General features: G+C 56.5%; 1 protein-coding gene across 4 annotated transcripts in view; it reads right to left on the bottom strand.

Annotated features, from left to right (window-relative positions):
• The window catches only part of SOX13 (SRY-box transcription factor 13), a 27,439-nt gene extending 12,261 nt beyond the window's left edge, over positions 1 to 15,178 (bottom strand). For 3 of the 4 annotated variants that reach the window (XR_010784991.1, XM_066565149.1, XM_066565151.1), the window contains exon 1: positions 15,041 to 15,178. The gene's annotated coding sequence lies outside the window, so the exon portion shown is untranslated. Of the gene's footprint in view, positions 1 to 4,951; positions 5,046 to 15,040 lie in introns of those variants that run through there. The other variant, XM_066565150.1, reaches the window with a different exon arrangement.

Here is a 15,178-nt window from a genome sequence, read left to right as displayed (position 1 = left end):
GAGACACCAAGAACCTGGCACTGAAGGAGTTTGGGATCCAGATGTTGAGATCCTGGCACTGCAGCAGTTTGGGATCCAGATGTTGAGATCCCAGCACTGCAGGAGTTTGGGAATTCGAAGAGCAGCGAGATCCCAGAGCTGCAGGAGTTTGGGGATCTAAGAGATCTCCCAACAAGCAAGAGATGCCGAGATCCTGGCACTGCAGGATCTAGGGGATCCAAGAGCCACCAAGATCCCTGACCCCGCGTCACATCACTGCTGCCTCAGGGCTCATCCTGCTCCTCAATCTGGGGACAATCCCACCCCAAGGACCGCAAGGAGACCCTCGGTGAGTTGGCTGGGGGAGCTGCATGCCCAGATTTTCGGGATCACCCTGCCCTCCCCTGCCCACCAGGTTCCCCCAGCTCCTGGAGTTCTTGCTCTCCTCCCTCCCAAAGCTCTCCATCCACACCTCTTCCCTTCAGGACCCCAACATGGTGCCCAAACATCCCATAAAAACCTCATCCTGCCACCAGAGCCCAGGAAAGCGGGCAAAACAGGGAAAAACCCGAGGAGGAAACACCAGAGGAGCAACGCCGGCACGAGCAGCAGCCGCGACACCCCTGGGAGAGGGCAGAGGAAAAAATAAAGACACACACGGAGATTTTCCTCTTCCAGGCAGGACCTGAGGAATCCCGGCCGGCCACCGGGACAGACAATAGCCCATCTCCTGCCAGACAAGCGGGGCCGCTTTCCTGCCAGACTTGGAATGTCCTTTCGGGGCCGCTTCCAAGCGTTTCCGCCCCGCGTGTCTTCCAAGAGAAAAGAATGGATGTTTGCTCCACCGTGCCCGGGCAGGGATGGCCAGGGGTGGCCCATGGCCCTGGCTGGGGGAAGTTCATGGGGCTGCTGGCCCTTCCCTGGGGATCCAGAGCATCCTGGGATTTGAGGTCATTCCCTGGGAATGGCAGGTGGCCGTGGGGGAGGTGGGATGTGACGTCCGTGCGTGGCGGTGGGAGAAAGGCGGGTGAGGAAATGCAAGACCCCAGGGTTTGATGGTTTGGAAAAATTTGGGTTTAAACCCCAAAAGGGCAATGGGATGAGAATTTTCAGCCCCAAAAATGCTGCCACCACCACCACCACATCAGAGCCACAGGTTTTGTTGGTTCTGAAAATTTGCTTTTTAACAGAATAAGCGTTTTCAGCCCCCGAAATGTCATCACCATCATGTCAGAGCCACAAGGTTTTTGGTTCTGAAATATCATTTTTTAGCCTCAAAAGGCAGTGGGATGAGTGTTTTCAGCCCCAGAAATGGCACCACCATCATGGCAGAGCCACAGGGTATTTTCGTTCTGAAAAATTGGTTTTTAACCCCAAAATGCCACTGGATGAGGGTTTTTAGACTCAGAAATGCCACCACCACCACGTGAAGGCCACAGAACAACATGTCACTGCTCAGAGCCTGTGTCCCCTGCCAGGGCTGTGTCCCCAAGGTTCTGGTTCTGAAAAATCATTTTTTAACCCCAAAAGGCAACAGGATGAGCGTTTTCAGCCCCAGAAATGCCACCACCACCACCACCACGTTAGAGCCACTGGATTTTCTGGTTCTGAAAAATCATTTTTTTAGCCCCAAAAGGCAACAGGATGAGCTTTTTCAGCCCCCAGAAATGGCACCAGCAGCACGTGAGAGCCACAGCTTGTCGTGTCACTGCTCAGAGCCCGTGTGCCCTGCCCGGGCTGTGTCCCCACCCCGCTGTCTCACAAAGCAGCAGTGGAAACGCTCCTAATTTGGGCTCAGCCCCATCCTCGGCCGCCTCCACGTTCTCAACACCTCGGCAGCAGAAAAACCCAAAGAGAGCTCAGGGCACCGGAAAAGCTGCAAAACCCACCCTGAGATGGAAAATCTTTGGTGGCCACAGGGGATTTGGGGAGGGGGATACTCCGAGGGGCAGCAGGAGAAGGATGGGAATTGTCCGGTTTGTCCTTTCCCAATGGAAAATCCCCATCCCAAAGAGACCCCCAGACCCCAAATGCCCCTTTCCATCGTGGCATTGCCTTTGGGATGAGCAGGAACTGGGATTTCCCGCTGTCCCCCCAAACCAGGCGGGTGTTTGTCCGTCCTTCACCCACCCTCAGCCCCCTGAAGGAGATTTCTCCTTCCCCAAAGGACAAACGGCCTCTGGAAACATCTGGAAATGTCCCCACAGGGTCAGGGCACGGTGACAGCGCCAACATCACGGAAACTCCCGGCACAGGAAGGGGTCGGGGTCACGCCTCTGCTTGTGCCACCCCCCTTCCACCAGGTTCCCTCTCCAGGGCTGTGGGACCCCATCCTGGTGTCCCCGTGGAGGGATGTCCCCTCCTCATGCCCTGGAATTCTCAGCACAGCCACGTTATGGGGTTTTTTTGGGGGGAGCAGAGCATCAATTTTCCATCTTTTAAGATGGAAAGGAGCAATCCAGGTCTCCAGGTTGAATCCTAAAGAAATTACAACCGTTTTTACCAATTTTATCCCAAAAAAATCCAGCCTGCCCCTTCCAAAGGCCTCCAGGCCATACCCAGGGTTATTAATGAGGTGCACATTGCCCTGCAGAGTTCTGGGGACAAATCCACTCAATCCTCTCTTAAACTTGAGGAAAGAGGGAAATTAAGAGGGATTCACCCCTAAATTCTCTCAAATACAAGGCAGGGAGGAAAAGGGGAATTCCCAGGCTGGGCCAAGGGGAAGAGGAGGATCTGGGAGGCTCCATGGGATGCTCCATGTCCTCAATCAAGGACGTTTCCCATCCCCTATAAATCCCAGGATCCTGGTGTCCCAGGAAATGGGATGAGGACTAAACTGCAGCTCAGCCTCTGCCCCCAGTGGCCCCACTCCTGCTTTTCCCATGGGATTGTCCCTCTTGGCCAAATCCAACCCATCCCTTGGGGCTTGTCCTCCCTGTGTCCTGCAGGATCTGAGGGGGAGAGGAATGGGGAAACAAAGCCCCCAAGAAAGCCTGAGAAGGATGAGTCAAACCCCACACATTCCCTGCGGGCACTTGGATCAGGATCCGTGCCCCCACACATCACTGGGATCAGGATCTGTGCCCCACACATTCCCTGTGGGCATTTGGATTGGTTGGATCCATGCCCCACACATCACTGCGATCCATTGGATCCGTGCCCCACACATCACTGGGATCAGGATCCATGCCCCACACATCACTGGGATCCATTGGATCCGTGCCCCACACATTATTGGGATCAGGATCCATGCCCCACACATCACTGGGATCAGGATCTGTGCCCCACACATCACTGGGATCGATTGGATCCGTGCCCCACACATTATTGGGATCAGGATCCATGCCCCACACATCACTGGGATCAGGATCTGTGCCCCACACATCACTGGGATCCATTGGATCCGTGCCCCACACATTATTGGGATCAGGATCCATGCCCCACACATCACTGGGATCAGGATCTGTGCCCCACACATCACTGGGATCCATTGGATCCATGCCCCACACATCACTGGGATCCATTGGATCCATGCCCCACACATCCCCTGTGGGCACCAGGATCCGTTGGATCCATCCCAGCCTCTGGGGCCCATCCCAGTGCCCCTTTGGATGGAGAATTTCCATCTCCCTCTGCTTTCCCACTGTTCCAAGGGGGTTTGTCCTTTAGGATCCCAAAACCAGCTGGGACCTTCCTTCCCAACCCCAAACCCAGGGATTCTGCCTCCCACGAGCCCGTGTGACAAAACCCAGCCAGGAGGTCCATAATTATCCAAATTAAACCCCATCCCTGGAACATAATTACCCAAACAAAACCCAATCCCTGGAACATAATTGTCCAAATAAAACCCAATCCCTGGAACATAATTACCCAAATAAATCCCAATCCCTGGAAGCAGCCGGATCCTTCCCTGGCCCAGGGCCACCTCTTTTCACAGCCACGACCCAAACACATTTTTCCTTTTGCTGTAGGGAGGGTTTGAAATAGGAGGGGAGGGGAAAAAAACAAAACCCGCCTGAACCTCAGGTGGAACTTCCTGGCCGCGGGATTTATGAGGCGGGAATGATCTCATCAGGGAAGTGGAGGAAACTCCGCTGGAATTATTTCCAACCCCTCTAAATCCCCCCCCCCCCCCCCAAATCCCAGGAACAATCCCAGGACGAGCCACGTGATGGCCCCGGGACCAGTGCTGGTCATTCCCGTTTCCTGGCCCTCCAGAGCAGACTTTGGGAGTTTTGGGTTGGTTCTGCCACTCCAGGAGATAAATCCCTAAGGAAAAGGCTCCTTGCAGCACCTCCGGCTCTGCAGGGTCCATGTGCAGGGAATTTTGTGGGGCTTTAGGGGAAGGGGATGATCAGGAGAGGGAAATTAGGGCAGAAAAGCACAAAGTTTCCTTCCCAGAAAACCACAGGTTTAAACCTCTAGGAAAAAGCAAAACCCTTTTTTTTTATCCCCCTTTTCCTCTGCCCTTCCCACCTCTCCCTGCATTAAAACCCTAAAAAACCCAAAACGTTCCCATTTTAATAGAGGCAATCCTGGTACTCTGAAAAGTGGGGATTTACCTTTTTTTCCCTTTTATTTTCCTGCATCAGAAATAAACTTTAAAAGATATTTTGGATCCAAAATAGAGGCAATCCTGGCGCTCTGAGAAATGGGGATTTACCCTTTTTCCATTTTTCTTTTCTGCATCAGAAATAAACTTTAAAAGATGTTTTGGATCCAAACCCCCTGGACTGCGGTTGCTGAGCCTTTATCCCAAACCCAGCGGGGCTGGATCATCCCCATGACCCACAGCAGGGTTCTGGGGGCAGCTCCAGGTCTTTGGGATCCAGCAGAAACCCCTGGAGCAGCTCCCAAACCCCCTCCAGGCCATCCCCTCGCTCCCCAAGGTGACGGGAACGAAATTCAAAAAGCGACAAAACCCAGAGAAATAAAGAAAAATCCAGGACCGAGGATGGGGACAACTCACCCAGAGGCTGGCACGGCGAGCCTGGCACGGCGAGCCTGGCACGGTGAGCCTGGCACGGCTCCCTCCTTGCCCTGCCCTGGCCCCAGAGCGGGGTTTATCAGGGTGGCCGATCTCGGTGGCGTTTTTGTGTCACTTCTGTCACTCAGCGTTTCCAGGCACGGCCGGGGGGTGGGGGGCTCGGCTGAGACGCTGAGCGCAAACAAGATTTTAATCAGGGATTTAAACCAGACTTGACTCGAAACCTGACTTTTTAAAGCAGAATTTCAAGAAGATTTTAAACGCGAATCTCAAGCAGATTTTAAACCAGGATTTAAAGCAGAATTTAAAGCAGATTTTCCTATCGCCTGAGGGAGGGAGGGCCAAGATTTCCAATCCTTTTTGCGGCCCTATTGGGAAAAAAAAAAAATCCCAAAGCAGGGCTCACCCTCCTGCCCTGCAGCTCCCAGTGGGAGGGAAGCTCTTCCCAAACTCTTTTTCCATGGGAAACCCATGGGTGGAGTTGGGGATGTGCAGAACTTGGTGCTGGGTCCATCCCAGCCCCTCGAGCTTTTATGGGATTTTAAACCTTCCAATAATTCCTTCTTTTTCCAGGTTTTTGGGGTGCCCATTCCATGTCATAATCCATATCAGTAACCCCCAACTCTTGAGCTTTTATGGAATTTTAAACCTTCCAATATTTTATATTTTCCCAGGTTTTTTGGGTGTCCATCCCATGTCAACAACCTCCCATCCTTGAGCTTTTATGAGATTTTAAACCTCCCAATAATTCCTTATTTTTCCAGGTTTTGGGGTGTCCATCCCATGTCAAACCCCATATCCATAACCCCCCACTCTTGAGCTTTTATGGCATTTTCCACCTTCCACCAACCCATTCTTCTTCCAGGTTTTCCCATACGTGGGCACCAATCCCACCTGGAGTTTCCCAGGGTCGCTGGGCACACCCAGGAGCACCCAAGGGTGCTCAGAGCCAGCTCTGGGGTCTGTCACCAGCAGCACCCAAGCCCCCAATCGCACCCCAAAATCTTATGGGGCCGCGTTTCCGCCCTACAGCCGCAGCCAGCGGCGCCCCGGAAACCTTTGGGGTCCCTGTGCTCGACATCCTGAGCTGCAGCAAACACGTCCTCACCTCCAGACTGTCCCCCCATGGAGGGACAAAAGGGGACATGGAGGGACACAAAAACACTTCCCAAATTTGGGGCGCGAGGAGCCCGAGATGTTGGGGTTGCTTCATGTTCCAGCAATGGGATTTTTTTTATGGTGATTTGGGAGCTGCTCCAGGAGCCATCAGGGCCTTCATGAACCTCAGTCTGAGGGAAAAGGTGCCACTGGCTGCTCCTCACCTGCCCCAAAATCATCTCCTGTCCCCAAAATCATCTCCTGTCCCCAAAATCATCTCCTGTCCCCAAATCATCTGCCCCAAATCATCTCCTGCCCCAAAATCATCCCCTGCCCCAAAATCATCCCCTGCCCCCAAAATCACCCCCTGTCCCAAATCCCTCCCCAAAGTCAGCCCTGACTCCATTCCCACCAGGCTCACGGGGATCAGGGATGGATGGGCTTGCATGAAACCCCCTGAACAGAACATTTTTAGCCCCATTTCCTCACCCAGCCAGGGCTGTTTGAGTGCTGTTTGCCTGGTTTGGGGTGCGGGTTTGGGTTCCTGAGCTCATCCCCCACCTTGGGTGACGCCGAGCATCCGGCGGCGCCGCTTCCGCGGCCTCGCGTGTACCAGGAGCTGCAGGAGGGCCTGGTAGCCATTGCTGTCACTGTTTTGTCATTTTTCGGGCATTATTTCAGCTCACAGAGACACCCCCTGGTTCTGGGGTTTGGCATTTGGGGTTTGGGACACCCCACTTCGCATCCCGCTGCGGGATCCAAAGGGATTTGGGAGCAGCGACCTCCAGATCCCCAAAGGGATGGGTTTGGGGCTTGGGCCTCAGGCCTCCTCTCCCTGCTGGGTTTGGGGGAATTAAAAAACAGCAAATTCAGCTCTGGGATGGGCTCCTCACCTCGGGGGGAGCAGAGGGACTTGGGAACGAGGGATTTGGGAACAAGGGTTTTGGGAACAAGGGGTTTGGGGTGGTTTTCAACGCACAACAAAAATCCAGCACAGACAGGAATTTTTGGGAATGAGGGGTTTGGGAATGAGGGTTTTGGGAACGGGGGGTTTGGGAACGAGGTTTTTGGGGTTGTTTTCACTGCACAACAAAATCCCAGCACAGACCAGGAGCCGCCAGCCCTCCCCATTCGGGATGGGATTTCAAACTGAGCTCCCCATGTCCTGCAGCATGCAAGGGGCTCACGGTACTGGAGGCACCTGTGTCACCCCCCGTCCTGTCCTGATGTTCCCTGGGCTCCCTGAGCAGTGGGAATTGGCAGCTCTGGCCTCCAGGTGCCCATCCCAGAAAAACAAATGGATCTGGGGGGGAATTTTGGGGCTGTGTTTGCAGCCTGAGGAGTCCTGGGCTCCTGTGCCTGTTCCCTGGGCTGTGCCAGCTCTGCCCAGCCCCCAGGATGAGCTTTTTTTGGGGGGGGGAAAACACACAAATCCCACATCCAAAAATGTGTTTTCCCCAGCCAGATTCCCAGCACGGACCCACAAACCAGAGGAAACACAACAGGAAGGAGCCAGAATGGGATCCCAGAGAACCCAAATCCCTAAAAGAGCCCCTAAAAGCAGCAAATTCTGCTCTGCCCTGCCCAGCCTGCAGCTGGGCTCTCCAGGAGACCTCCCTGCTCCAAAATCCACATGGAAAACCAGCGGGAAAGGGCTCCCTGCGGGAACTCGCTGGAGCAGCCACGAGGGGTCCGTGCCACCCGTGCCACCCCCGCCCGTCCCTGCCGCGGATCCGGGCACGCTCCCGAGCCAGCCCTGCCCCGGGGGACCCCGCTTCCCGCTGGGCGTGAGAGGAGAACAATGGGGCCGAGCCCTCCATTGTTCCAGACAAAAGATAAGGCCGGGCTCTGGCATTCCCCAGCGCCCGCCCTGCTCGGGAGCTGCTGTTCCCGGCCCTGCCATTCCCGGCCCTGCCATTCCCAGCCCTGCCATTCCTGGCCCTGCCATTCCCAGGCTTTGCCATTCCCAGGTTCTGCCATTCCCGGCCCTGCCATTCCTGGCCCTGCCATTCCCAGGCTTTGCCATTCCCAGGCTTTGCCATTCCCGGCCCTGCCATTCCCGGCTCTGCCATTCCCAGGCTTTGCCATTCCCGGTTCTGCCATTCCCAGGCTCTGCCATTCCCGGCCCTGCCATTCCCGGTTCTGCCATTCCCAGGCTTTGCCATTCCCGGCCCTGCCATTCCCGGTTCTGCCATTCCCAGGCTCTGCCATTCCCAGGCTCTGCCATTCCCGGCTCTGCCATTCCCGGCCCTGCCATTCCCAGGCTTTGCCATTCCTGGCTCTGCCATTCCTAATTCTGCCATTCCCAGCCTTTGCCATTCCCAGCTTTGCCATTCCCAGGCTCTGCCATTCCCGGCCCTGCCATTCTCCATTTCTGTCATTCCTAATTCTGCCATTCCCAGGCTCTGCCATTCCTGGTTCTGCCATTCCCCATTTCTGCCATTCTCAGGCTCTGCAATTCCCAGTTTTCTGCCATTCCCAGCTCTGTCATTCCTGGCTCTGCCATTCCCCATCTCTGTCATTCCTAATTCTGTCATTCTTAATTTTGCCATTCCCAGCTTTGCCATTCTCATTTCTGCCATTCCCAGGCTCTGCCATTCCCAATTTCTGCCATTCCCAGCTTTGCCATTCCCGGCTCTGCCATCCCCAGGGTCAGGGCAGTGAATTTTCTAAGCCATCCCCACAGCAGGTGACCCCTTGGGGCTGCTGGAGGGAACAGTCTGAAATATCTGAAATTTTGTCTCTCTGCAATTTAAAGCTCCGTTCCCAGGTCTGAAATATCTGAAATTTTGCTTTTCTGTAGCTCCCTGAGCTGCAGGAGCCCGGGCAGTGCCCAGCACCCGGCAGCTCTGTGGGGGCCGGGGCAGACCCCAGCCCCACAGGGGCTCCCTGGAAGGCGCAGGATGGGCTGAAAACACGGAGATGTTTTCCAGCAGAACTGTCAGAAACTGCACTAATTTATTTCCCTTCTGCGTGTTCCCCGCTGGGTTAAAGCGGGTGGGGATCGCTGATGCATCGCACAAAACTCCGGCCTGGAGCTCCCCCCTGCAGTGCAGATAAACCAAACCAGAACCAGAACCTGAACCCGAACTCAAACCTGAACCCGAACTCAAACCTGAACCCAAGCTTGAACCGAAACCTGAATTCAAACCCAAACCCGAACTCTAACCTCTACCCAAATCCAAGCCTGAACCCAAACCCAAACCCAAACCCAAACTCAAACCTGAACCCGAACCCAAACACAAACTCAAACCCAAACCCAACTCAAACTTGAACCTGAACCTGAACTCAAACCCAATCCCGAACCCAAACCTAAACCTGAACCAGAACCCAAACCAGAACCTGAACTCAAACCTCTACCCAAATCCAAGCCTGAACCCAAACCCAAACTCAAACCTGAACCTGAACCCAAACCTGAACCAGAACCCAGACCCTAAAATGCTGCAGGGAGGAGCATGAAGAGCCCGGAGAGCCCGGCCCTGGTTCTCGGTGTGGCCTCAGAGCTGCCGGGAGCCCCGGCCTGGGAGCGCCCAGCCCAGCCTGGCTCAGCTCGGCCCAGCCCGGCTCAGCTCAGCCCAGCCCGGCTCAGCTCAGCCCAGCCCGGCTCAGCCCAGCCCGGCTCAGCTCAGCCCAGCCCGGCTCAGCTCGGCCCAGCCGGGCTCAGCCCAGCCCGGCTCAGCCCAGCCCAGCTCAGCTCAGCTCAGCCCGGCCCGGCTCAGCTCAGCCCGGCCCGGGGCTGCGCGGCTCTCCAGGCTCTGCCTCCCGCCGGGCGCGGCCGCTCCAGCAGCTCCAGCAGCTCCAGCAGCTCCAGCAGCGCGGAGCCCCGCGGCTCGTCCGGGTCTGCTCAGCTCCTCCCGAGCCCGCAGATCCTCCTGAGAACCCCCAGATCCTCCTGAGGACCCCCAGACCCTCCTGAGCCCGCAGATCCTCCTGAGAACCCCCAGATCCTCCTGAGAACCCCCAGATCCTCCTGAGGACCCCCAGACCCTCCTGAGCCCGCAGATCCTCCTGAGAACCCCCAGATCCTCCTGAGAACCCCCAGATCCTTCTGAGGACCCCCAGATCCTCCTGAAGAACCCCAGATCCTCCTGAGAACCCCCAGATCCTCCTGAGCCCACAGATCCTCCTGAGAACCCCCAGATCCTCCTGAGAACCCCCAGATCCTCCTGAACCCCCAGATCCTCCTGAGAACCCCCAGATCCTCCTGAACCCCCAGATCCTCCTGAGAACCCCCAGATCCTCCTGAGAACCACCAGATCCTCCTGAGGACCCCCAGACCCTCCTGAGCCCGCAGATCCTCCTGAGAACCCCCAGATCCTCCTGAGAACCCCCAGATCCTTCTGAGGACCCCCAGATCCTCCTGAGAACCCCAGATCCTCCTGAGAACCCCCAGATCCTCCTGAGCCCACAGATCCTCCTGAGAACCCCCAGATCCTCCTGAGCCCCGCAGCTCGTCCAGCCCCGGCCAGGTCTGCTCAGCTCCTCCTGAGCCTCTCCAGATCCTCCTGAACCCCCAGATCCTCCTGAGAACCCCCAGATCCTCCTCCGCACCCCCTCAGCTCCTCCGGAGTCCCACAGCTCCTTCATTACCATCCCTGAGCACCCAGAGGCTCCTGAGCCCCCCCCCAGATCCTTCTGAGCACCCCAGTTCTTCCTGAGCTCCCCCAGCTCCTCCTGAGCCCCCCAGATCCTTCATAACCATCCCTGAGCCCCCCAGCTCCTCCTGAGCCCCCCAGATCCTTGACATTCACCCCAAACTCCCCCAACTCCTCCATCAGTCCTGAGCCCCCCAGCTCCTCCTGAGCCCCCCAAAACTCCTCCATACTCAGCCCTGAGCCCCCCAAACTCCTCCATCCTCAGCTCTGAGCCCCCCCAGCTCCCCCCACTCCTCTCAGCCCCCCCAAAAGCAGCACCTCGGACCCCCCCGCCTCTTTTGCCAGGGGTTCAGGCCGGATTTAGGGGCTCCACGATCCCAAGTCTCTTTTCCAGCCCTGGGAACCCCGGCATTGGGAGCAGCGGGAATTCCTCAGCCCGGCCCGCAGCGCTGCTCCCCCGGAGCACAGAACAAAAGAGGGCAGCGGCTCCTCCGGGGCTCCGCGGGCTCGGGGCAGGCCCTGCCCTGCCATGAGGGGATTGTTTTGCTCCAAAAAAAATGGAATTTTGAAGGAAAATGAGCGGCGGGAGTTTCCCCAGCACGGCCGGGAGCTGGCGGGGCGGGACAGCAGGAGCGGCGCTGCCCGAGGGTGTTAAAGGTGGTCCCTGGCAGTGACCGCGGAGGGTGTCAAAGGTGGCCCCTGGGTGGTCAGAGCTTTTTTTGGAAGCTTTTTTGGGATTGCTGCCATCCCACGTGCAGGGACAGAGCCCTGGTGCCAGCCGGGGATGTTTGCAGGGGGACAAAGCTGGAGTGAGCAGGAATGGGGCTCTGGAGGTGACGGCGTCCCTGAGCGCCCAAACCCACGGGATCGGCTCTGAGGGACCCCCAGAAGTGATGCCAGGAGCTGTGGCCACCCCAATGTCCCTGGAAGTTTGTTTGGGGTTTGTTATTTGTGGGTTGGGATCCCAGAGCTGAGCACAGGGAGGGCTGGGACAGCAGCAGCTTCGAGAGATCGAGAGATCAGTGCATCCCAGAGATTCCCTCCACACATCCCAGAGATCCCCTCTGCACATCCCAGAGATTCCCTCCACACATCCCAGAGATCCCCTCCACACATCCCATAGATCCCCTCTGCACATCCCAGAGATTCCCTCTACACATCCCACCTGCATCCCAGAGATTTCCTCCACCTGTATCCCAAAGATTCCTTTCATCCAGATCCCAGAGATTCCCTTCACTTTCATCCCAAAGATTCCCTCCACCTCCATCCCACAGGGATTCTCTCTCCCACCCCACATCCCCACCAGGAAAATCCCAGTCCCTGTGTCCCCAATCTCGGGAATGCTCAGCAGGGATGGACTCCCCACCCTTTTTTGGGGGGTTTAGACCCTCCCAAACCTCACCTGGGGGGTTCAAACCAGCCCAGAGCCACCTTCACCCCACAGCTGCTCTGCCCCGGAGAGCCCCAGTCCCAGCTGAGCACAAGGGACCCCAGAAAAATCCCAAAATTAAAAATAACCCCACTGAAAAATTGCTTTTAACTGCCTCCCCTTCCCAGGAGTGCCAGCAAACACCAAAATTAAAAATAATCTCAGTGCCAGAGCAGATTTACCGCGTTCCCCTTTTTGGGGAAATTCCCAAAATTAAAAATAATCCCATTGAAAAAGCAGTTTTAACATGCTCCCCTTCCCAGGGACCCTAGAAAACTCCAAAATTAAAAATAATCCTGCTGAAACATTGCTTTTAACGTGCTCCCCTTTTTGGGGACCCCAGAAACCCCCAAAATTAAAAATAACCCCACTGAAAAATTGGTCTTAAAATGCCTCCCTGCCCAGAGACACCAGAAACCCCAGAAAATTAAAAATAATCCTGCTGAAAATTTGGTTTCAACGTGCTCCCCTTCCCAGGAGTGCCAGCAAACCCCAAAATTCAAAATAACCCCAGTGCCAGAGCAACTTTAACATGCTCCCCTTTTTCAGGGACCCCAGAAAACCCCAAAATCAAAAATACCTCAAAAAGCAGTTTTCACATGCTCCCCTGCCCCGAAACCCCAGAAAACCCTGAAATTTAAAAACAATCCCACTAAAAAAAAAAACAAAAAAACCAGTTTTTAAAATGCTCCCCTTCCAAAAAGTGCCAGCAAACCCCAAAATTCAAAATAACCCCAGCGCCAGAGCAGCTTTCCCGTGCTCCCTTCCCAGGGACACAAACCCTTCCCCTGCAGCCCATAAATGAAATTTAAACCCCTCGAGCACATAACAACTTTACGAGCTGCTCCACGTCCCCCACCCCAGCCTGGCAGGGCACAGATCCCCCCCCTCTGGAGGAATAATAATGGACATTTCGGCAGGGAGACAAAAAGTCCAGAAATTCTCCCCTCAGGACATCTCCCAGCCTGGGATAAACTTCGCTGCTGCTGCGAGACAGATTTAGGGAGAGGGGAGGGTTTGGGTGGAGGTAAAAAAAGCAACGGGGGAGCTGAGATTTTCCAAGGGAGGAAAAAGGGATTTAAAAAAAAAAAAAAAAAAAAAGGATTTAAAAAATATTGGATTTAAAAAAAAAAAAAAAGGGATTTAAAAAAAGAAAAAATTGGGATTTTTGCTGATGGTTCTTGGTGGAATAGGAGGGCCACAAATCAGTGTGGAGGGAGAGGATGATGAGGGTGAAAATGTGTCAGGGAAAACTGTCCTGAGCCTGGCCGTGCTTGTCAAAGGCCGGCTGCTATTTTTAACAGCACAAAAGCATCCGAAAATCGCCTGGTTTCGAAAAGAAAAGAGGAAAAAAAAAAAAAAAGAAAGAGAGAGAAAAAAAAAGAGAGAGAGAAAAAAGTACTGTATCAGTGTCACCGGAATGGATTCTCCAAATGAAATTGAACCGAGAGAGGAAATTGCAGGAATTACAAACAGGAGTTATCGGCTCCATAGGGGAGGGAGGGACCTTATCGGGAAAAAAATCCCATGAACCGAGCTAATTTTCCTTTTTTCACTCCCCAAATCCATCACTCCCGCGTTTCTTGGGGAGTTTTCCGAGCCCGAGGTGCTCCACGAGCCTCCAGCACATTTTCCCTGGGCAGCATCATTCCTTCCTCCCTGGCAGCGACCCCCTGGAAATCGCTCATCAGAGGTGGAAACGGCCGAAAATTTCTCTTTATTGGCCTTTTTGGCCTCAAAACCTCCCCTTCAGGACCACGCAGCTCCCGCCTTTCCCTTCCCCGCTCAACTTCGCCGGGTTGGACGCGCTGAGATTTTTCCGCTCTCGAGGGGTGAAAAAAACCCCAAATTTCCCCCAATTCTGCAGCCGCAGCTCCTGCAGGACCATCCCCGCTCTGGGGTCACCCCCGAGACCCCCACCCAGCCCGGGGATGTCGCAGTGACGGTGGCGAGGTTTGTGTCCCCTCTAAGCGACAGAGATCGCTGCCAAAGCCTCTGTCGCGACAGTGTCGCGGTGTCGGTGCCTCTCGCCACCCGCGGGTGACACCGGCCGGGTTTTCCTGTGTCCCCAGGCCAGGTGTCGCCTGGGATGCGCCCAAAGTGTCGCTTGTCCCGTGGGACAGCGATGAAGGGCGGGACAAGAGGTGGCGACAACGGGGACCCCAACCCGCTCCGAGCGGGCACAGCCGCGTCCCCCCCGGCCCCAGGACACGCGCGGCCCTGTCCGTCCGTCCGTCTGTCCCTGCGCACCGCGGGGACACCGGCTCGGTGCCCCCTGTCCCCGAATCACCCAGCGGGGACCGCGCTCTGTGCCCGCAGACCCCGGGATTAACCCCACTCCTGCCGGGTTTAACCCCTCTCCTGCCGGCTTTAACCCCTCTCCTGTCGGGTTTAACCCCTCTCCTGCCGGCTTTCACCCCTCTCCTGCCGGCTTTAACCCCTCTCCTGCCGGCTTTAACCCCTCCCCTGCCGTCCTGCCGGGTTTAACCCCACTCCTGCCGGCTTTAACTCCTCTCCTGTCGGCTTTAACCCCTCTCCTGCCGGGCTCCCCGGGGCTGCGGGGGGGGGGGGGGGGGGGGGGCTCGCAGCGGAGTTCGCAGCCCCGAACTTTGCGGGGCTGAGCGGGGCCGGACCCTGCGCCCCTTTCCCCCTTTCCCCTTCTCCTCCTCAAGCCCAGGGGCTCTGGGGAGGTTCTCCCGCTCGGTTCCCTCAGCCGCCATCCCCGAGGGTGCTCCCCAAGCCCCGAGAGTGTCCCCTGAGCCCTCAGGGTGCTCGGCACCCTGGGGCTGTACCCCGGCCTGTGCCGGTGCCCCCCGAGGCTCTATCGGTGCCCCCGGGGCTGCCTCGGTGCCTCCTGGGGCTGTGCCGGTTCCTCCTGGATTGTGCCGGTTCCCCCCCAGCTCTATCGGTGCCTCTCGGGCTCTGCCGGTGCCCCTCGGCCGCACTCACAGCTCCGCTGCGCTGAGCCCCGGTGCCGCCGCCTCCGCCGGTGCTGCCGGTGCCGGTCTTGCCCCGGTGTCGGTGCCGGTCCCGCCCCGGTGCCGGTCCCGCCCCGGTGCCGGTCCCGGTTCTGCCGCCGCGGGCTCC

Source organism: Molothrus aeneus, chromosome 24, assembly GCF_037042795.1.
Source record: "Molothrus aeneus isolate 106 chromosome 24, BPBGC_Maene_1.0, whole genome shotgun sequence".
Classification (NCBI taxonomy): domain Eukaryota; kingdom Metazoa; phylum Chordata; class Aves; order Passeriformes; family Icteridae; genus Molothrus; species Molothrus aeneus.
Note: the sequence above shows the minus strand (reverse complement) of the source record. Positions and strands in the feature narration are given on the sequence as shown.